The sequence below is a fragment of the Nesoenas mayeri genome (genome assembly GCF_963082525.1).
Source record: "Nesoenas mayeri genome assembly, chromosome: 5".
Lineage (NCBI taxonomy): Eukaryota > Metazoa > Chordata > Aves > Columbiformes > Columbidae > Nesoenas > Nesoenas mayeri.
Genome location: NC_137548.1, coordinates 15,911,379 through 15,935,620, shown reverse-complemented (window position 1 = coordinate 15,935,620; position 24,242 = coordinate 15,911,379). Strand labels below are relative to the sequence as shown.

The 24,242-nt window shown below is 43.8% G+C and overlaps 1 protein-coding gene across 3 annotated transcripts in view; it reads right to left on the bottom strand.

Annotated features, from left to right (window-relative positions):
- Positions 1-20,738, bottom strand: part of SYNE3 (spectrin repeat containing nuclear envelope family member 3) — a 66,641-nt gene extending 45,903 nt beyond the window's left edge. Inside the window, exon 1 of one of the 3 annotated variants that reach the window (XM_080344675.1) lies at positions 20,642-20,738. The gene's annotated coding sequence lies outside the window, so the exon portion shown is untranslated. Of the gene's footprint in view, positions 1-14,755; positions 14,763-20,041; positions 20,142-20,641 lie in introns of those variants that run through there. The other 2 variants (XM_080344676.1, XM_080344677.1) reach the window with 2 other exon arrangements.
- Positions 20,739-24,242: the final 3,504 nt, after the last annotated feature.

The window sequence follows — 24,242 nt, the reverse complement described above, 5'->3', positions numbered from 1 at the left end:
CTGTCCCAGGCCACTGGCTCAGTCACTAGGACCCACTGTGCCAGGGAAAGCCTCCCCATAATCACAGGCATGATCTTCTGAGCAATTTGTGCAAAATTATTTTTATCATAGTCATTTTCAAGCGCACATGACTGTTCAAAACAGCTTTTCATTTAAATGCCACTTGAATTGGTGTATTAATTCATACCAGGGAAGGCATATTTATGCTGCAAAAGCATTTAACATCTCTATGCATATGTTACTAAATGAGGGTAATAACTATGCATAAGAAATTCTGGCGTAGATAATGAGATGCTGAACAAAAGCAAGTTTTATTTGTCCAAATGCAAAAATGCGGTCAGTCAGTAAAGGTAAGGAAAAGTGTATTTCAGGGTGCTGAGCACAACTGACCCAAGACAGCTCCTGTGGCATGTCCAGAGGTTACAAAAGGCAGTTTCAAGAACAGAGAATGTAAGACACAGATCAGCTCTAGAATCCTTTAGCTAAACCTCTCTCACAACACTAGTCCTCCTACCTTCTCTGAATCACCCTCCACAGCCCCTAAAACACTGTTTGGCAGTGTTTGGGCAGGCAGACGTGTTTCAGTGCCACAGAGTGCTCAGTGCCTCAGCTCTCGCCCAGTCACTCGGAGGGATCCACCACACACCCGCAGCACATGAGGGCTTGTACTGAGGCACTTGCAGCTCAGTGACCCTGCATGGGGTATCGGCACTTCTGGAAAAGGGAAAGATGAACCCACTGTGGCAACATACACACCTGTCTGAAGTCAGCATCAGTCCTCCCCTCCCTGCTCATCCACGCACAAAACCATTTAGCAAGGAGGGAAGTCAGAGGACTGTGACTGACTGCCTGTTCCCAAACTCCCTGAGGAGAGGGACAGCTGGGGCATGTTCCCTGTCCCCATAGCTTGCCCACAGGCCACAGGCTCCATACCCTGACGTGAATTAATGAGATGGCAGGCTGGGTTTTGCTTATAAAATCTGCTCAGCTCCTGAGCTGTGCCCCATTTGTATTGGGCTGGGCTGAAGAGATACAGATGCAGCCTTGCACCCACTGTGGTCTTGGAGCCATCTCTCTGAAAAAGCAGATCAACTAATTACCTGACTGCTCCACATTACGGTTCTTGAAGCCACGACATGGCAGCAGAGCCATGCAGGGAGGTGGTGATGCCAGGTCTCCACGCAGCCCCTGGCACGGTGAAAGGCACCGGAACCCTCCGCGTGAGCCACCCTGTGCTCGCGGGGCCACACTTCTGAGCGCTTCTTCCTCAAGTACAGCCACTTCAGCAATCTTTCTAGTGCATCTAATAACTCTCTCTGGAGCACTGCAAGATTTATTTAATATTGGTAATGCGCTACTGAGAGCTTTTAAAGTTAGTTTGCAAGTGCAGTGTCTTTTTGTTGGGATTATCCTATTATTTTGCAATGTTTCCTGATGTACTATTTTACTATTTTCTCTCTGCCAAGTCATGCAGTTGTTTTTGGTTTTTTTTTTAAAAAAAAGACTTCTTAAAATGTCTCTCACAACCACTCCCATTTTACAAATTCTTTTAAACCCTACACTTATAGAATACAGATTTTTTTAAAATGGTTTCAGTATGTCTTGGATTCTGATACTCATGTACTACTTGACTGTTTTCCAAACCCCGTCCATATAAAACATACAAAAATGCTCCAGGAAATTCAAATCACTCAGCATCAGGGAGACTGTTCTCCAATTATTGAAATCCTTCAAACTTTTCATAATCTTTTCCATTTGATTCAGGGATTGAACATGAAAAATAAAAAATAAAAACCAAAACCAACACTGGACTGTGTCAAACTTTGTACAAAGGCATGAGTGTGGAAGCAATTGTGGTTCTGGGAATTGCTTGGCTCCTGGGATAATTTAATAACTTTTCAGTTTCTCTGGACAGTGTAAAGAGAGCTCTGGGAAGGAGCAGAGCTGGGAGGCTCTGACACATCTGCTTCAGGCTGGAGCCAAGGGACTGTCACTGGCACAGATCAGAAAGACGAAGCGCTGACCATTGTCTTTCCAAAGCTGAAGATTCTCGGTCTGCTCCAAGAGGAGCTATTTTGAATCACGTTACCAGCACCTGATTCTTTGCCAGCTGAGGGACTGAAAGCCTCCTGGGTAGCTGCACCCACGTAAAGCTGAGTTAAACTGCCTGAGTAGGTGCAGAAGCCCTCAAGGTTGCAAATAAAAGTTGTAGTTATTGCCAGCATAATATTTTAGAGGCTAATCCTATCACCTTGGCCATCTTCCAACACAGCCTTTTCCCGGGTTATTTGCAGTGAATGTTTATGACAGTCAGTGATTGTTTGCCCTAATTAATGTTCTAGTGAATAAATAGTTCTTTAGAATAAACACGTCTATATCCTAGTTTATAATCAACCCCTTCAGTCAAGGAATGCTAACATCATGAGTACATACAGCACTCATGCGTATCATAACCATTTCCTTTCCCTTACAAAACAATCCATATGAAGCCTATGACCAGTGCAAGACATTCTGCCACAACATGATCACACCTGACAATTTACCATCTGTTTGATCCAAAAAACCTAAAATCAGAGAGAAAACACTGTTTGTAAGACATGTTCTGCGCAGGCTAACTCTGAAAAACACTGACTTTTCTTCCAACCATTTGTTTAAAGATTAATTTCAGACTTTGGTAACAGCCAGGGCAAATGGGTTATCTCTTTGCTTCCTAAGACTGCTAGGGAAAATACATAATTCTCAGGTCCAAAAAAATTTTCCTAAAAGAGCAATCAACATTTTAAAATAGTTCTATTTCTGAATGGAATCATCATGTGCAAGTAAGGTAGAGCTGGGGTCTGGGGATATCTTCCCTTTTAGTATCAGGAATGACAATCAGTAGATCTGACCATAGCATTTTTAGTTTTGATATTTCAATCTTCAAGTAGTTTGGAAGTAAAAAGTATAGGTGAGGACTCTTAATTAAAAATCTCTCACCACTCCATAAACTCTACACACACACTTCTGCAGTCCCAGGTCAGGCTAGGAGACAGACCCGTCTATCGTGATTCAACTAGATAAGTAAAATGCAGGTGTGGTGTCTTTTTCTGTCTGTTTGTTTTTCTTTTTTCCTTTTTACCATCAAGGAGACTGTATCTGTATTGGATATCTCTCTGGTTTAGGTTTTGATCTTCTACCCTCACATTATTGAGGTATTATTTAACAATCTTCAGAGCATTTACTCATTCAGCCAGCTGAGGAGTAATTCTATCTCTATCCCTTTTACAGGTAACACCCCAAGTTCAAAGATAGCTTTGTTTCTTTTCTCTAAGCAATAAGGAAATACTTGAAAGGACAAGAACAAAAATGATAATTCAAGTAATAAACACTGCAGACAGTGATTTTCAACCTTTTCTAGTAGTTGTCCCTTCAAGTGTCTCTGAAGAGATGCACGTATCTCTTTAGTGACCTTAAACTTGACAAGAGGCTTCCTGCTCACAGACTTTTTAGTCTGCGAAGTCACAGGTTAAACACCTCTGGTCCAAAACTTCAGCAGACATTCTTCAGATCTGGGGTATCTGCTTCAGAGTTTGCCCCTGGAAGGTACTTGCAGACCTCGCTGCAATCTCCATCTTGTGAGCTTGTCCCCAGCTGCTGAAATGGGCTAGGTTTCAGCTTTGCTCAGCTTCCTAAGAGTTTCACCATCAGTCAGCCAACGAAAAAGCACTGCAAGCCAACAGCATCAGTCTCACAGTCTCTGGAGGCTAGAATTTATGTATTTAATTATCTCCCACTTGTCCTCCACAGACTGTACAATCCCTCAGTACTGGGTGCCAGTCACAGCACTGATGTGCTGATTAATAAACCTCTGTGGTATCTGCCTCTTGGAGAGTGATCAGTGAACAATTCAGAGTGAATAATGTATCTGATAAATTGTACCTCTTTGGCTGGCCATATATTGTGTATGGACAACCTCATTTTCTCAAGTGTGGTTATTTCTAACTATTTGCCAAATACATACTGCAAATTAGTTTCGCTCTGTAGACTATTCCCAAGTAATTCTTCTTTGAGCTTCTTAATACCCCAGCTGCACTGTTTAATTTTGGTTTGGTATCACAACCATAGTAAGAAACTGTCCATCCTCCCTGGCTGGCTGGCCGTGGCTCCTCTCATTTGTGTGCAGTTCATCACACAGTACATCTCAAAGGCCATTCTCATAACCAGGACCCCAATGAGTTAAACTGCACACGTGGAGCGTGGTTTCACAGCATCCTGCAGCAAGTAGAAGTACTATTACAGTTAAAAGGACAATATCTCTGACACATAGATTCCAGACACATGTTGAAAGGAGTTCAGTGCTGAACATAGAGCATCAGTGTGTACTTCGGGACATGGATTGGTGGAGAGAAGGGTTGTACAGACTGTAGCTGCACTTCCAGTGCTCTGCACATGCTGTCGTGGTTCCACCACCCACATCCTCCACCTACCCCTTGAAGCCAGTGATACCCAGAAGATCCTCAAACCCTGCTAGAGCACATGGCCTCACCATGGGGCCTGCAAACACGCTGGGACTCAGAAGTGTGTCTTACACCAGGAGAGAGGATTCATTGCATTGAACTTCAAGCTGTTGTTGGGACACCTTGGGCTCGGAGCCCTGTGATTCCCTGGGAGTCAGTGCAAGAGCAGGCACTTCCAAGCAAGGATCCATGCCAGTGGTGGGACAACTTGCCTTCTGCAGGAATCCCATGTGCTGAAGAGGCCAACAAACATAATGTGGGTGCTCAGGGCTACAGGATGTTAATCTGTATCCAACTCTGCATTCTTTCCTCTTCCACATCACTCTTTCCACATTTGGTTCTAGGGTTTTCTGCACATACTTTTTTTTTTTTTTTTCCCTCTTACAAAACCAGCATTAAATCTTATTTGACCATCAGTCAAATGCCTCTGCTTCTGAATGAGCAATTGTGTGCAACCTGGGAGCACTAAGCACACAGCTTTTAAACTAATACACCCTGTAAGTCAAGTATTTACTAGAAACATTTGTTGGAAATAGTCACTTGCAAGTACATAACAAATATACTCTAAGGGCACAGTATCTTTTAGACCCTTTAAAAGAAGAGCTGAAGGACTAACTCCCCAAAACATAAGATTTTGCAGATATATCTTTCAAAGCATTAGAACTAGGAGGATGCTAATGAATATTTAAATGGAAAAAGTAAGACTCACTGGAATAAAAAAAAAAGTAGCAAGTAATCAGGAAAATACTAATGTTAAAGACAGAAGGTTTTGATTAAAATAAATGAGTGACTTTCATGGGATCAAAGCACATGGTTATAGAAAAATTAGCAGATATTAATTTGTTTGGAACAGGAAGATCTGTTTATATAAAGAGAAAAATGACCACTGCAAGAGCTAAACCCTTACAATGCTGTCAAAAACATACAGGAGTATAAATAAAGCTACACTTAAACAGCTAGCACTCTGGACATAAAGTATTACTTGCACTAAACTGATAATGCCAGGCTTCATATTGCAAAAAATGGCACTGGTTCATGTTCAGACAAACCCATGGGCAAACAAGGCCTGCTCACGTTCCAAACAAAATACACTGCTGCAACTGCTAGCAAACTCATCCCCAGGCTCAGAAACAAAGCAGAACACTGCAAAACAGCAGATCTAAACTAATTTTGAGTGGTTGAGAACATTCCTGGAATTGACTAAAATTGGCTGCTTTCTGGTGACTCATTTTTGCCTGACCTATTGGCAGTTTCCACGTCTTCGTCACTCCCCAACTGTGTGTGCTCGTCAGACGCTGTGGGTTCCAGAGCAAGACTGCATCTCTGCTCTCCATGGCCCAGAGCCCCCCCAGCAGTGGCTGGAGGTGAGCAGGCGTCGTGCTGCGCAGAGCAGCACCGCTCAGCCCCAGCGCTCTGACAACGCAGGAGCTCACAGCAGGGATGAAGAGCGCCTCCGACATGCAGCAGCACTGCCTTTTTAGTAGCCTGACTGAGGGCTGAAGTCCTACAGTTTATAAAGCTAAAGGGGGTTTGAACCTCCTCCCACTGAGATTAATCAAAACCAAAAGCAAGAGTAAAGCAGCAGCAGTACCCAGCGGTGAGCTGTGAGTCTCAGCAGTCCACCTCCAGCGAGGAGGACCAGAGAGTTATTTAAAGCTATGATCACAGATAATTACTGAGAGTAAAGCCAATGCTTATTCTTCTCAGTCTTACATCGTCCAGTTTTAATTACCTTTTAGAAATGGAATACTATAACAAACCCAAACTCTTTTCTTTTCCTTTTTTTTTTTTTTTTTTTTTTAAATCCTGCAAACATCTGAAAAGATGAAGCCGCTCAGCTCTATCTAGACCCCAATGGGACCTCAGGGCCTACTTCTTCTCAGCAACTTTGAAAATCCCACCTATGGGTCATATCTCTAGGGATGCCAGCTGCCAGAAAGCAAACAGAGATAATTCAGCTGAGGATCTGCACACACGGACTGGCATATTTGACAGACATTTCCTGACAAACATGTCATAGCACTAATAATTCTCAGACGTCTGAAATAAGGAAAAGGCATAAAGACATAGATTTTTACAACCTAAGTAATTTATAATTCTTCTTCAAGGAGTAATATACATCATGACACAAACTTATCTTTGATCTAAAAGAAATAATAAACTTTCCTAAGTAGTCTCCAAGGCCACTTTCTAAAGATACCACAAACACTTGCTATGTTTCAAAGGCATTTCATGTCACTGGAATTTTCCCTGGCTTTTCCCTTGGAATTCATACTCAGCAGGAATTCGTACTCAGCAGGTACCTTGCTAAAGGGTGACTCAGAAACCAGGAGAAATAGGTTATCACCTTCCTGGAGGATAAAGCATTTGACTGTGTGATAGGGGACCCCTGCTAAACCAGAGCACAACAGAGCCTCCGATAATCAGACATTTTGTGCGAAGGACTCAGTGAGTGCAATATAAGCCACAATGCTAGATGCAAATTTTACTCCCTGATTAAAAAAAAATTAATAATACTGAATTTCTTGAATCTCTTTTTTAACTTATTGCATACACCCAGGTCATGTTTCAACAGCTGTAGATGGGACCTTCAACCCACACTATTTAACAAACTTCAAGGAAGGGATCTCAGCCATCCCAGTTTAGTGAACATTTTGGGGCTGTAAAAGTCGATATCATATCTTGAGCACCAGCAGCACCTCCAACTGACACTTTCTATCAGCTTCACTGGCTGTCCCTTATCTCCAGCCTTTGTGGTGAGCACCATGACAGGAATATTTTCACTTCTTTTTTCCTGCCTTAAATGAAGGAGTTCCCCATTCAGGCCTGCTGTTCACAAAATGGTTTATCAGGCCTTATTTCATCGCACAGGGCCCTCGGATCCTTCCGCCCTCTCTGCCAGCACCGTAGCCAAGGAGCGGGCTCTCTCCAGAGACAGGTGTGCCAACGGGCTGGTCACTGTCCCTGACACCAGCCAGGGCTGCTGGAGCCCTTGGGCACTGCCTTCTCCTAGCAGGCTACTAATTTCTATCTCCTTTTTATTATAATTCAAATCCCTGAAATTTCAAGGAACTTAATAGCTTTGACGCTTCTCTCTCTCTCTAGCAAATTTAATGGAAAGTGGAAAATGAGTTCAGAAGTTACCAGGAGCCAAAATATACACACGCGCCTCATGGTCGTGACCATCTGACTTCCTTATGAATTAAAAGTAACAAACATTGCAAAAACCTTACCAGAATCCTGGGAATTCTGGAAAAAAAAGCAGGTAAAAGCCTGAGGTGATTTCATCAGCGTTCCTGGCTGGGTTTCCAGCTCGGCCAGTGCCGTCCAGCCCGGTGGTACCGGGCGTTACGGCTGTGGCCGGGCACGGCGGGCAGCACTGGCAGCTCCGGCGCAAAGAGAAACCAGCAGCTTCCTCCTCAGTTGTGTGGGAGGCAGCGCAGGATTTCCTCTCTGCCTCCTGCGCAAGGCAGGGGTGACAGAGGGGATGACAATCTAAAGATATATCAGACCAGAAATTAAAAAATAAATAATAATAATAATAAAAAAAAAAAATAAAAAAAAAAGAACACCAGCATGGCATGCTGCCACAGTTTGAACAGTAGGTAAGATTTAAATAGAAATAATCCCCAGAAACTATCTAGCTCAGGTCATCTACTAACAAGCTGGTTAATTCCTGTAAGGATTAATGCTTGAAATTATTATGTCTGACAGAAGTTTGCTGAACAGGAATTAGTCCAGAATACACAGCATGAAAACCACCAAGAAGCAAAAGTGCTGACCAGTACACGTCAGAGCTGAGATTTTTAGAAATCATTTGCTCGACCTCTACCATAATTAGAATTTCCCTTTCTACCCACTTTATCTTCCACTTCTTTTTTACTCTCAGCTCTCTGGGAGGAGATTCCCTGCACAGACTGACACACTGATCTAGATTCTGCTCTCAGTTACAGCCCAGCAATGTGAAGAAGAGGTTAGCCGATATTTTGGGGCAATCCCACTGCTGCACAATTTGGCTGAATGGAATACACTTTGTAGGCATTAGCTCACTCTCATGATGGAACACATGATGAATTCTCCATTCCTGATTCCCCAAAACTACTGGAAAATATAAAGCAGCATTTTCCCTTAATTAATCATGATCCCTTGGGTATGTCTGCTGTTAGACATTCAATGAACTGAAACCCACGAGTTTGGCCTATCCACCCACTCCTATGTGCACCATCCTAATGGTGTGAATGTAGTTAATATACTCCAAGGCAAATCCCACTTATATTCAAGCTAGTGTAAACTGAAAGCAAGTCCACATGACCAACAAATCTCTCTAGTTTTACAGCTGCTGGGTATCATAATTTGTACTGCACTGAGCCGCATGTCTAGGATTACAATAAAAGTAAGGAGGAAAGGTGGAGAAATCAGTGAAAACAAAACATGAGGAAAAATCTTGGTTGAAATTAGACTTCCAAATCAGGAGTTACAAACATAAGCAGGAATAAAGCTCTGAACCACTCCACCCATTTCAGAATAAGGCTGCACAAGTGAACAGCATGGGGAAAATCTGAAGAGGTGAACAAAAATGGGATGAAAATCTAGGCAGAAGAACAGCAGTGGAATAGAAACTGTCGATCAAGCTAACCCTCTGAAGTTGCTAATACAGAGGATTGACTGAAAACCAGCAGCCTTAGCTGGGCTGTGACCACATGTGTAATGGAAACCCCAATGCAGCCAACCAACACAGAATTTTGCCATCAATGGTGAAAAAAAAAAAAGGGACAGAGGAAGAGCAACATCTCAGAAGTTCAAAATCCTGTCAGTGTCTCTGGAGAGGTAACTAACAGACCAGCTACTTTCCAACTGTCTTTTCAGCTTTTTGCTAACAGGAATAATCCTTAGAAATGATAAAAACATCTCAAAACATGTCAGCCTGCAGACTAAAATATATGATGCCCGGGGGACTGCAAACTGGAGAGCAGTCCATTTATCTGAAAGTCAAATCAGGGCTGTTTTAGGATTGTGTTGCTGTTTGAATGGCAGAATTTAAAATGCCTACAAATGAACCCCTTCACACACTTTCCCCCCGTTCTCTCTCTCCTGTGGTAAATCCCATAGTCACTGTAGATTTGCCATAGACCTGTTAAAAACAAAACAAAAAAACCAAAACAAACAAACAAAAAGACTAAAACTACTAGTACTGAGAAAGCAGGGCATATATGGCTAGCATCAGCTATACCCAGCAGCTACTACACACAGTAAGAAGCGGACTGTTTAGATGCCTAACCTAGGAAGCACAGGAGCCCAGCAGCTACCGTGGTGAGCACAGCCAGCTACAACCTGGAGGCAGCAATGAACAGACGAAACAAACAGTCGGAGATGTAGCACTCCCCACAAAACCTTCAATAAGTTAGTATAAAAATATATTTTAAATATATAAATCCCAGAGTACCACTTGAGCTCTCTTTAGATCCAGTCCGATTTACTTTTTTCTGTATTTGAAAAGGAAATTACAGTTTCAGCAAAACACACCAAATGTCCTCACAGCCATCTGATCTGCCATTCCCTTACCATAGGAAGGATGTTGTTTCCAGTTTCAGCAAGGCATGGAATAATGTTTTTCCCAGCCTTCAGATCCCTCTATTGTTTCTGTTGTCATTCAGATGTTCCCCTAATACACGCTCCTTAGCCTGATATCTCTGTGTTCAAATGTGGATGTAATTAGACACGCAGAAAACCAGCTGGATTATCATGTTACCTGACATCTGTAGGCACTGCAAAGGTAATGTATTTCTGCAGACAAAGTGGAGTTAAAGGACTACCTTACTCCATCAATTAACCTACTATGCTTAAGTGATACTCTCGACAGACTGGCCTCATTGCCTACTAACCATTTGCATCCTTGAAGTGATGTAGAAGGAGCGAGACTGCTAACTGTTTAGGAGACACAAGTTGTCACCCTACTAGGGTTACAAATTATAAAGTGTTGTCTGAGCTCTGATAAAGAGCTATGAAACCCCTCAGGAATGAAACAGAGCAGCAGTGTAGAAGATTTTCTTCCAAGAAGACCAGCACAATTGTGCTATACATTCTTATTACTCTGCAGAGGCTCAGGTCCTGGCTGTGAACCAGCACCACTCCACACTGCAGGTGGCACATATAGAGCAGCGGTGGCATCCCCAGTGTGCTGAGGCAGAAGAGAGGCAGCAGAATATGGATACAGAGATGGAACACACAGGAGCTACAAGACAGTGGTAGTCAGCAGGAAAAGCCACAGGCAGAGCAGCATCTGCCTAACCACAGTCAAATTTCCATATATATATTGTAGCAAAAGAGTTTTAAGGAGGAATCTGAGGGATAGTCATGACGTGGATTTGGGAGGGATAACATGTAAGGACAAGACTGGGAGAAAAAGCATGGAAGTGCTGAGGTGAAAGCTTACCAAGCATTAGTGGAGGTTGGTATCATAGTCTGGCCAGAGGTGGAAGCTGCTCTGTGGAGGACTATGGTGGGTCCGTGGATTCCCTGACGGAGGGCATGGGAACAGAAATTAGCCTTGAAGATATGAAGGCCTACCCGTGAGAAAGATGGGAGGTTAGAAGTATCCGGAGATGTTAAGGATGTACCCGTGAGAGAGAAGGGAGTAGAAGAGTAACATTGATGATAGCAAAAATAGCCAATGAGATGTTACTGCTGTAACTTGTAACCAATAGTGAAGAGACACACGAATTGGTAAAACTGTATAAAAATGCACTTGTGGCAATAAATGGCATCTACTACTTTCATCCTGGAAGAACTTGGTCTATGTCGTTTGTCCGTCTCAACCACGACACTGCTCCCTCAGTAACAAATGAAATGCAGCTTGGGGATGTGTGGGAATCCAAATTTCCATCTTCTGGGAAAGGTCATATTTCTAACTATATTTTAATTCTGAATTAGAATAACATTGGTACGAACAGACTCTTCATGTAGTTGCTAATCCCCAAAGAATCTCATTTGGAATTGCTGTGAAAAGACTTCTCAGAAAAGGAACACCCACAGCAAGCATTCGAGCTGTCCTAAGTACTGGGCTTGGAGGTACTGGAGGGGGTGGCACAGACAGGCGGCAAGTCCTTGGTCTCTCTTTCTGGTACAATTTCACTCTGTGTAAATAATGAATCATTATGCAGAACCTAATCATTAGGCAGAGCCTAATGATTTAGGTGTCCCACCTGCAAGCTGAGCATCTGAAAGATCAGGTTAAGGCAGTCATTATGCTCCGTCCCATTAAGAAAAAAAAAACAACAAAAAAAACCCAAACTATTTTGACTTTACCACTTAGCATTAAAAAACCCAAACAAACAAAAAACCAAACCCTGAAAAATGCCAGATCTGATTTGAGCAAGACTAAAAGAACCAAGATGTAAGTTAGCTGCTGATATATTTGCTTAACTTAAAAAAACCCAAAAAACTAAACTATTTGCAAATCCTCAAACCAAGGTGTAACCTGCTAGTAGCAATAATCTAAAAGCACTTCACAAATACCAGAGTGACAGATGACACGGGAAGGACGCAATATAGAAAACAATTACACTTGGAGCACTGGAGCACTAAAGCAGTCTGTTAACATCCAGCTAAATTCCTAAGCACTGACTAATTACAACTACTCAACACTAGCAGTGCTTAAAAAAAAAAAAAACCAACAACAAAACCCAAAAACCCAAAAACCAACAAACCAAAACAAACCCCACAAACTAAAAACGTTGTAACATGTCAAGTATTTGGAGTAAATGTGTTAATGTAATTAGTTACCAAAATGTTTTCATAAGCACCTTCAGCTCTTTTGTCAGACAGCAAATGCTACTTTGCACAGCAGAATGACAGTACCAGCCCTCCTCCATCATTGCATATTCTCACAATACACAATAGCTGGACAAGCAAACAGCCAAGGAGAGAAATAAAGTAATGCTGAACGCAAGAATAGCTTTAGGGTTGCTGATAGCCCCATCCTGAGCACCTCTCAGGTAGCTGCCATCAGGTGGTTATGGTGTACAAGCACTACGACAAGGGAGGCCTCTAAGGGAGCATCTGAAGAAGGGATACTTTGCAAATGAACAAAGGATGTTTCTGCCCACCTTCTGCAGCACTAGAGAGGGTACGTGGTGTTGCAGGCAGAACAGGGATGGGGGCAGCGAGGTCCAGGTGGATGGGCAGTGATGAAAGGCAGCTGTGCTGTGGACAGCTGGAGGTGGCACAGCTACTACTGCCTCACACAACCCTGCGCAGGGACAGGGACACGGCCCCACTCCCACACACCCTCGAGTAACTTCCTCTCACTGCTTTACCATCGTTCTCTTCCTTCCTTCTTGTCTCCCTAATTATTGATTTATTGATTCTACACTTACCCCTGAGCTTCTCTCAGGGCAGGCAACATTCAGTTTGGGGATCTCCATAACAAGACCATTTTTCTCACAAGAACCTGTAGTTCTGGACCAAGAGTTTGGTGCTCATGGCATTACCTTCCAACTGAGGTGCTTCAGAGGAGAAGCAGTCACACTTGGGGCTGAATTTGAGAAAATCTGGGTAAAGAAATTAATTCTACACTGAAAGTGTCTCAAAGAATTAAGTAGTAACTGGGAATCAAGGACATAAGAAGAGTGGGGGAAAGTTCCACAATATAAGAATTTGAAGTTTGTCTATTTAAAACAAAGAAACACACCAAAATACACCCTAAAACCAAAGAAAACCCAGAGAAGCTTTAAATTTTTCCTTTCTTGTAGATTGAAGACAGTTTCTGTAGATTGGTGTCTCACACCAGCAGCATGAACCCACTGACAGAACAACTAATGGATCTGGCAGGTCTATAATCTGAGAATACAAGGGAAAATCCCAGGCTCTGGTGAAGCCAAAGGCAATATTGTCACAGAGTCAAGATTTCTACCCTGACTACTGCAGACTTTAAAGACAAGGGAACAAGAAAATTTTTCATTAGGTGCTGTCTTTATCTGGAGATCTAAATTAACTCAAGCACTTCTCTGGTGTTTACTCAGCTGGCATTATTAGCTATGTACTTCATACAAAGCTTGTGCTTAACTTGCTGCACCTATAGACCGTTTCTGCTGACTTATATAAGAAACATCACCTGCATTTGCCAACCACTGTCATGTGCTGTTCATGTAACCAGTATCACGTTTCCCCAGAGACCCAACAGCGCTCATGCAAAGAGCCTTTTGCATTTTAAAAAATCAGTCATCTAAGTTAAAGGAAACGTCCAGCCTGGGGAAGAACTGACAGCTCCAAAGATTGGTTTATTTTATTTACTTGCAGAACCTTTAAGGCAGGGGCATATTTCCTTAGTTTACTTTATTTACCTTCAGAACCTTTAAGGTGGGGGCATATTTCCTGACACAACCCTGCCTTTCCATCTAACTGACTTGAAAACACAGTGCGTGCATCAGTGCCTCTATGCTTTCCACCTTCAGCTTCCCTGAAATTCTTCAGGCTCCACTGACAACAGGGTACAAAGCCTGGATAAGGACCAGTTGCTATATCTCTTAAACTACTCCTCAATTAGAGGCAACAGATGTTTTTCTGCTAGGATTGTGTCATTATAATGGCAGGAAAACAAAGGACAAGCATGCAATGCTTTGAAACACCGATCGCTTCTATGTAAGGTGGAGAGAAAGCACAGCCAAAAGTAACCCTACGCTTTTTTTTCACGGCTTAATTTTTTATTGCTGTTGTGTCAGTCCAGTAAATTGAGTCAGCATAAGATAAACTTGCAGGGTCAACGCTTCAAACATTTTGTTTTTTAAATAAATCCAAGCACCTAGATCCACTGTGCGTGGTTTACTCTGTCTTACCAAACTCCAGCCCAGTACCTACAACACAGTGGCCACACATATCAAGTGTATCCTATGAGATAAGATGAGATGTTAGTGTCCCTGTTTCACAGACGGAGACACTGATGCTCTCAGCAGCATCTGGCTTTCAAAAGTAGCCTCCAACAGACAGTGCCACGTTCAACAACACACGAAGCATCTGACATCATTGGTCCCATTTTAAATCTGATTGTACATCCTCCTTCAACATCATAGAGCAAACCTGTGGCAGAAAACACAGCTCTTCTGAATGAGTCCAACACATAAAAAGGATGACCATGTGCTCAACAATACACTCTCAACTTGTATGTCGTTTGGGAGTGCTGTTTACTCAGCAGAAACTATGCAGTTTCAGAATTCATGAGAACTCTGGTTGCATATGCCAGCCTGAATCAAAACAATACTTACAAGTACATATGTGCTGTTACTCTCCAACAGTGGGAGGAATGTGCCAAGAAGAGGAAGCCTGCAAATTGGGCTGCCAGTCAGACTTCTGTTGCCATTCCTGACTCTGTCAACGAATTCCTGCATCACCTGGGCAAACAACACAGAATCACGTGCCTCACTTTGACGAGCTATCCCACAGATACAGTAATATCCACCTGCCTCAAAGGAACCTAAAAGGTTTTGTGGGTCTGACTGCTTCTACTAAAGCAAATGTTTTCTGTTTCGGTTTGTTTGTTTGTTTAATTATCCCACTGTTTTCAGGTTTGTTTTTTTTTCTTTTTTAATCCCACTGTATTTAGTGTTGGTGCATCCTCACATTGAATACTGTGTGCAGTTCTGGGCCTCAGAATTTAAGAAGGATGGTAAGGTACCCAATCTAGAACAAGGGCAATCTAGACAAGGGCAACAAAGCTAGTGACTGGGCTGGAAGAAATGTCCTTTGAAGAGTGGATGAGGACTTCAGGCTTGTCTAGCTTGGAGAAAAGGAGGTTGAGGGGCAACCTCATTGCCCTCTGCAGCTTCCTGAGGAGGGGACATGGAGAGGGAGGTGCTGAGCTCTTCTCCCTGGTACCTGGCGATAGGACACATGGGAATGGCTCAAAACTGCACCAGAGGAGGTTTATACTAGATGTTAGGAAGCTTTTCTTTACCAGAAGGGTAGTCATCAAACACTGAATCAAGCTTCCTAGAGAGGTCGTTGATGCCCCAAGCCTGTCAGTGTTTAAGAGGCATTCAGATGATACCCTTAATAAGATGATTTAGCTTTTGGTTAGCCCTGCAGTGCTCAGGCAGTTGGATTAGATGATCATTGTAGGTCACTTCCAACTGAAATATTCTATTCTAGTCTATTATTATTATCATGACAATCAAGTGCAAGGGGAACAGCATGTAGCCTTAGCAAAATGTCTCTAGCATTTCCTGATGACATGCACTGCATCTACTAAGTGTAACAGTAAGTCCCCCATGAGAAGCTAACCCACATGGGCCTCTCATTCATCTTGCGCTCCCAAGTATTACTGACACATTTCTGAAAAGGCTTTCTGCATAGCACAGCTGTAACACCACTTATTTCACCTTCTAATCTTCTAATACCACTAAACAAACACCGATCAAGAACAAAACAAGCAAGCCACAGCTTGATATCTGCATTCCAAACAAATTATAATCTCATGGTTCTCCTTGTTTCTTTCTCTCTCCTTCAGTTTCTTCCAGGCAGCTATTTCTTGCATCTGTTCAGTGATATCCCAAGGCTGAGATTGTCAGTTAATCCTCAAAGCAGAAATTCCCTTGAAGTCCCTCGATATGAAGGACTTGATATCAAGGCCATGTCTTCTGTTGAAGCGTGACATAGAAAACATGCCTGACATGAAAAGTCAGTTCTGCCAAAGGGAAACAAATGAGTCCACATGATCTTTAAAAATCAATGCATTTTTCCTTGGAATGCAATTAAGCTGTGTGCACAGACAGATAGAGACATCAAAGATTGCTTATTAACCTGACATGTGGTATCAATGAGAACGCCCTTCTCTGTCAGATCTACCATCTTCAACTCAACATTGGGGTGGGGCCAGTTCAGACAGCTGAAGTTAAATACCCCAGGGCTCACAACTGCATGAGTTGTTTTTTTCTTTTGTAATGTGGGCAGTACCATCTTGTGATTTCATTTACTAGCAAGACAGGGACACAGCATGGCAAGCAACAGGTCACGCTACTTTGCGTCTATGAAGCAGTGAATCCAACAGCAACATCCAACAGACAGCATGTCCCTGGTTTCCTCCAGCCGCCAGACAGGGTGTTGCAGAGTCATCAATTCTCGTGGAAGACAAGGACCAACCTGAAGCTCCAGCCCTGGAGAAGACTGTGTAAACAGAGATCCTTCTATAAGGATCTCCACTTTCATTTTAAAAGGCTTTGTTTCTTTAAAACTTTGACTGTTATGCCCTAAGCAGTCAAACACTAGAGAACAAACAAGAAAAGTAAATTTTGAAACGAAAGAACGAAAGTGTATTTAATTTGATGAGGACAATACTACAGCTGGTCATGGAAGTATTGTTATAAAAAATTTCTACCGTCTTAAATGCATATGCCAATACCAGCTACAGGCAATTAAATTATAATTCAGACCAAAACTTTACCAAAATTCAAGGATGTGTAGTTTGGGGTCTATAACTAATCAGTATCCGGATGAGTTTTAAAGTTTAAACACTGAACTTTAAATACTTCTTGATTCTTCTCATGTCATTTCAGTGTACTTTTATTTCATCAAAATTAAAAGCACAAATCTTACCATTCAGTTGTTTGCAGAGCAGATCTGCATGACCAAAAAAGACCCTGAATACTTGCTTTGCATTTTTACACTTCACAGAATTGCTGTCAAATGAATCCTGAGAAAGCTAAGACACTTTCGACCATCAGTAGGCATTACCTTTAAAAATATTTTCCTTGCAAAATAAAAGTGTACCACTGCCTACGCTCCAAAGACAGCAGGAAGATTTTTTAGCCAGACTCAAAGAGGTATTTAGGAACCTGATACGCATTCCTGTTGATTACAGGTGCCTGAATACCTTTGTCTTCATATAACTGTAAAAAAATTCCCTTGCCAGTTACGCTTTCTGTTAACACTCCTGGAGCTCAAGAAATTTTCCTGTTACCATGTGGTTTTTTCCTTTCACATGCCTGAATTTCCAGGATTCATGCTTAGCCCACAACCATTAAGCGTACTTGTACAACGCAGTTATAAAGGGACCCTTTCTAAGCACATAAGTGCACAGGTATACATGGTAACTACCCCGCAACAAGTGTGCCAGGACAAGTCATCGCTGTGCCACCAAACCCATCTACAGATGACAGGGGCTAGCAGCTAAAAACAAAACAAAACAAAAATCCAGGATCTTGTGACTGCTACAAATGATTTGGGATCTGGCCTACCAGCCACATCAAGGAATGCATTATTCTGAATCAGGATGAGTGATCATCCCTTTTGCTTGGTTTCAAGGGAATTATGCTTATATGATGAGATTGAGTAAGTCTCGAAACTGTTGGCCAATTTTGTCAAAATAAAATAGATCTAAAGACATCAGCTGAGATCACAGCCCTTCTGTACTTGATGTACTAGCGCCAATGTGTGCCTGGCACAACAAAGACAGGAGCTGTGCCATGAAGATGCAGCAAAGTAAAAACAAAGATCTTTGTGACCAGCATAACTCAGGAAACCAGATCTCCTACAGAACTGTGTTCCTTGGTTGACTAAATGTTTACACTGAATTGTACTAAGATTTTCTCTTTCTATGTTCAAAATGTGATGTATTAAATCAGAGTTATTTATCTTCCTTAAGTTTTTAGGGAGATGCCAGTCCAGGGGCATTCACCTAGAAAATCCTTCTCCTTTTCTCCTTTTTCATTTACACTGAATATCTTGCTGCCAAATGGAGGCAGTCACATATGAAGGTATCACTCAGTCCCTAAGCTAAAAACAGGATAAAATTGTAAAGTGTCTAACTTTAGACTTGCTTTTCCCTGTTTGTCTGTTTCTACACAATCTGCAAGAACTTAATTACCTTGGAGCTGTTCTTCTTATGCCATACTTGGTTGAAACTGGAAAATGGAAATATTATGTAAAGGACAAATACCAAGATGCGTGTGCATACACATTTTAAAGGGCAGCATAAACCTGATTTCCAACAGAAGCTATGCTAAGAGACAAGGGCTAGTTATCTTTCTGAAGCTGTGATGTAGGTGCTAGGTTTGGAGCACCCCCTTGGGCAGTGGCATCGCTCTTCAAATCATGTGGGTGAGGCTGAGCATCCACAAGTGTACATAGAGGTTTTCATGATGACTTGGGAGCCACAGATAACTGGAGGGGCACAGAAAAATGGTTTACACTAGTAAAAAGTAGAAGTCTTGACCAGGATGGGAGGGAAAGGACGGGCAGCGAAATACACAGCTGAAGGAAGCAACTGGAACTATCAGAAGAAGGAATACAAGAAGAGAAGCAAACACTGCAGTACCACACCCTGAATGGTGGCTAATTCTGCCTTCATTGGGAATTCGAGAGGACTCTGGATCTGATGATTCATGAAGAACGTGAAAACAGCACTGGGTGTAGGGGGAAAAGTCCCTCAGCTTTGTTAGACTCCACTTCCTGACAGCCAGTTTGTAGTGAACAATGTCCTGTGACTCATTAAAATATGTTTGTTTCTCGTTGAAACAGAAGTCGCCACGGGACCGATTGCAGCGAGTTACATTTCCTTGATATCTAACTGTCACACACTAAGCAACCAGGGAGACCATGCCAAGCTGATGTGCATTTCAACAACCCACAGATTTGAGACACTTCTAGAAAAACAAGTAAAACACTTGGAGGCAACCAATCATCTTTTAAAGTTTTGTAGCATTTTTTAAGTTCTTTCCCCAGAAAACAACCACTGCATGCAAAGATTTTCAAATGGCATGCATGCAGCGTGCCAAGGGCTTAAAAGTAACATCCAGAAGTATCAGCAAGGAGCTGGTAAGAGTAGCACTGTGATACTATTTTTCATTCATGGTTTAAGACAGCCAGGCTTAGATTTGAGGCAAAGGAGAAGGCAGGCAACCTGATCTGATGAACTTGCAAAAGAAAGCAGTGTCTTGCAACCATAATTTTTACAATTATTCATCACATACATCCATAATTGCTGCAGATTTCATTAAGTTAACCTATTTGAGTTATTTGTAGTAAGACAGTTTAACTGGACAATGAACTAAATTCATGTAGGTCAAACCAGTGAGGATTTGGGAATAAAAGAGCTGGCAGAAACAAGCACATGAGAAACCGAAGCCTTACTACACATTGGGGTGGGTGGTGTTTACTTACAGAAGTCATACAGAATCTAAAAAGGAGGGTAGTAGCTCTTATCATATAAAAATTGGCAAACCTTTCTAACTGTTTAGGAAGAAAAAGGGAGACAAGGTCAGACCTGCCTAAGGCGACTCAGAGCCGAGCTAGGATATGTTTAAGAGATTTGAAGGGGAGAGAAGCTGGGTAAGGCGAACAGAAACAAGGAGCTTGCAAACTGCAGCAGAGTCCTGGCAGTGGGGACAGAGAGATGAAGACATTTGACAGTAACACTGAGCAACCGGCTCTGGCAAGAGCCCGACACCTGGGAAGGAAAAGTTGCAGAACGCAGTCGAACGTTTCCACCAGTCTGGCACTCATTCACAGATAAGATTTTTCAAAAAGAAATAATAGGTTTTACCCGTTTAGCTTACATTATTTAGCGAGGTACGTTGCAATTACTGCAGCTACGTTATTATTCATATCAGTAGTACACCGGGAGCGCTCGTAGTGCCCGGGGAGCCCCCCCGGCAAGGACAAGCCCTCTGCCTCCGCTCCTGCTCCGCGGCTCCGGCCGCACCCGTCGCAACCGTTATACCGTGCGGCGGCACCACCAACCTGCGCGGCGGGGACGCCCTGGGACCAGCTCGGGGGACGAGCCGAGGCTCGAGGGACACACCGGGGCCACTTCTGGGGACGAGCCGAGGCGCGGCGGCTGCCAGGCGGGGCCGAGCGGCCGCTGTCTTGGCGGCGTTTCGCCCCGCGCCGGTCGCGGAGACCGAACGGCCGGGGGGCAGCGCCGAGCAACAGGAGGCGGGTCCGGGCGCCGGGCGGGCTGTCAGTGAGCCGAGCTGAGCTCAGCTGAGCTGAGCCTTCCCTCCCCGGCGGGACGGGACGCCGCAGCCCCAGGGCGCCGCCGCCTCACTGTTATTCCATCACCCCCCGTCCGCAGCTCCCCAGCACCAGCAAGAAGCCCCGAGCAGCGTCCCCGGCAGCGCCGCAGGTTCGTTCCTGCGGGCCGGCGCCCCACTCACCGCCGCGGCACCCGCCGCCGCTGTTCCCGCACGGGCAGCCCCAAGGGGCCGCGGTGCCGCTTTCTCCTCTGCGCTGCCGCCGCTCACTCGCTCGGGCGCTCACCCACCCTCGGCGGGGCCACCCGGCACCGGCCCCGCCGCTGCGGGAGCTGCACGGAGCGGCGCGGAGGACCCGCCCCCGCCGCTGCGGCCCGGCCCGGCGGGCGGCGTTATGTAAGTCGGGCCGCGGCTGGCGCCGCCATCCCGCCCCGCGGGAGCCGCCGGCACAGGAGCCCCAGCGGGGACGGGCGGCCCGGCAGGTACCGGCGCTGCCCGGCGATCCCGGGCCGGGGGCCCGGCGCGCTGCAGCCTGTCCCTGCGCGGAGGCAGGCGGGCGGCCGGGGCCACGGGCAGCAGGTGAGCCGCGGCACTCTGCCATTTTTAGCAGAGTAAAATGCACTGGAAGAGAAAAAGCTGAGTTTCTCGCAATATCGCGTTTTGGGGGACTTTGAACTGTGAGGGTCAACAAACACCAGGGGGACAAACACCGTGGAACAAACTACAGACCATCTTTACAGGTGCTGGTAGCCCAAGCGATCCATGGCAACCTGTGGGCACGTTTCTTAGCGTTCCTTCTGAAAGCCCAGCTAGTGAGAAGGCAGCCTACATTTCAGCAGTTGTACGTGAGTGAAACAACCTCAGCCCATCGCAGTTATAGTATGTACAGCAACTCACTTGGATGCATGGAGTATTGTAACATATATTTGAGGAGGGAGTAAAAAAAAAAAAGCAAGAACTTAGGAAACAAAACCTGTTTCTACTGTAATCTGATTCAGGGGATTCTTTTCTTTGTAACCTGTCCAAGCAAAAAGTCTGCAGTGGACACTCAGGTTATTCTGGAAAAATCAGAAGCAAAAGGGGCAGCAGTGGTGTTGTGTTGGCAGCCACAGTGTTGGTTCTGTGGCCCAGTGAGAGAAGCCAGTCATCAACACCTTATGCTCCATCTGCAGCATCAGAAGTTATTATAACATGAAAGCCAGTGTGTTGAGCCACAGGGAGGGAAGAAAGAGTGAACAGCCTGTTCATATTTGAACAATACTATAATGTGAACAAACTGAATGAGCACATGAAGAAGTTTGTATTTCATAGACACAAACACGTACTCTTCCGTAGAGGTTATATTGCTGCCCTCTGCTGCTGGGAGCTTGTGTGGTTCATCTGCCTAACGAGCAGAAAAACGGGCCGTTTGCGAGAAAAGTTTCTGACTGTGCATAACCGTACTGCAGCCGAGTCCCTTGATATATGTACTTCAAAATTGATGAAAGAACGAGCTCTGGGAGTCTGAGAGAGGTTGGGGACCACAGCTCTCTACTCTCTAGTGCTGGCTGGGGTAGGCTGGCCCACTGTGATGGTCTTATCTGTCTGTATCGGCCAGGGGAGCCTTTTCAGGCTCACTTCTGCCCACAGCCAGGTAATTCAGGGTGATCTGCCATCCATGTGCCAACACGGCCTTATTTGGAATAGCTCTGTGTTTAAATTGCTCCCAAACCATCAGGAATCATCATCCCTCACCAGCAGTAGAAAAGGTAATTTTGTCGGAACTTAATAGTGAGGAGTGTACTTTCATAACTGGGTCTAAGCTTGAAGCTCCAAATACCCATGGTGGCTCCTGTAGCGGCACAATTTGGGGTGACTATGACCTTTTAAGTTGTCACTGAAAGGAAAACTGAATGCAATGATCTCCCTCTGTTTGTGGACAAGCCTATCATCTAACTCGGAAAAATCTAATTTATTCACTAGCGTGGTTTTGACAGACTGTTTACTTGTGGTAAATTTAATATTACCAGTGTGTAAAATTGAATCTATGCCTATGGAACTGCTCTTGCACCATAGTAATTAATAGCTGATTAACTCTTAGTGACCTCTGCAATAGTGTGAGGAACCCAAAGGGGTTAAACTCCAAAGGAACGTGTCCAGGCTAGGTAAATGATAAAGAACATAAAATCTTATCTGTGAATTTGCATTGGGAAAACTGCCTCATTCGTGACAGTGAGTATGTGAGCAAACATCACTGGCAGCAATTAACTCCTTATGAAATGACCCTCTAGGAAATTACTTTGTATACCTAGATCTTTTAAACCCAAAATAAAAACAGCCCCTTTTATTCAGAAAGCGTGCTGGTGTTGTACAGTGCATCACTTTATCTAAAAATTGCTTGCATGGAGTTCCTTTCTGCATTTCCCTGTGTAGAGGGTTTCATGGCTCTGGTTTTACTACCTCAAACAGCTTTGTACATGCTGAGTTAGAAAAACCAAACAGGCAAACAGCAGACATTAAGCAAATGAGCATTCAGTGCTTTACCTGAACAATATAAAGCTGCCCACACACTACACGTAAACAACAACGGAGAGGTTAGAGTGGCTGTAAGCAGTGTGGAGGGGTGGATGAGCTGCTGAAAAGCAGCAGCTCCAGCTCTCTTCCCCTGGAAGAAAGGAGTATATTTTTAGAAGCAGTCAGCTCAGCCTCTAAACCAAACCACAAGTACTTGTCAGTGAATATACAGCATTTTCAGACACTTCCTGTGAAGAGCCAAGTAGCAAACAGGAGGACCTGCACGACATCTTCAGGGCAACAGAGAAGCACTTAAAATGCTGCAGGGCAGCTGCTCTCTCTTACTAGTGTAACACACCCACTTACTCATGCTCGCAACCGATGACAAGTATAGCACAAGATATTAAGATGTTTCCCTTTATGTTTGCTTGGGTACAGCAATGTAAAATTGTTATTCAAATAATGAGTCACATGGCAGTCTTGGGGTGGGAGGAACAGCATTTGTTGACAGAGTGACATTTATGTGCAGCATACCAGTGACATACATCTTTGGCATGACAGGTTTCAACACTGGGGCTTGTCCTTTGTGGTGGTGGTGTTTTATATCTACTAGAAGTTGCATACTGCTTGACAGGAAGTTTCTGTGGATGGTGGTAGGATCTGCTACAGGAGAACTCTCTCCTCAGTACGTGAGGAATGAAGAGCCATCAACTCTACATGCTAATGACCACACAGCTTATCTTCAGGAGCACTAGGGTAAAGATCCCGTCAGCAAAACAGGTGAACTTCCTGCCCTGTATTAATGCAGAGATCATCCAGACTTAACTTGGTATTTCACATTCTCCCTGCTGCATATTTTGTAATTTACTGTTTGTCTAATTAGGCTCCACATCCCAGGTGCAGACCGACTGCCTCTGCAGGGAAGTGGGACCCTCTGCTACAGCATCAGTTCTCCCATAATTAAGCATTTACTATCCACTTGAGTTCCACCTCATACAGACATGGATATTTTAACTCTCCAAGAACACCTGACATTTCAGCACAGATTCTACAAGACAGATTCCAAATGAATGGATTTTTTTTTTTGGTGTCAGTATGCTTCCATGTAAACAGAAGTGTGATGCTTAGTACCCCTTATGCATTAACTTTTAAATTTGGGATTTCATCTCTGACTGGAAGTTATCAACTATCACAGAAGACTGCAGTCAAATGGAGTTTGTAAAATTCTAAATACAGAAAGTGTTAATAACAACCATTAAATAAACTGTTGTAAACCAACTCCGTTGCACAC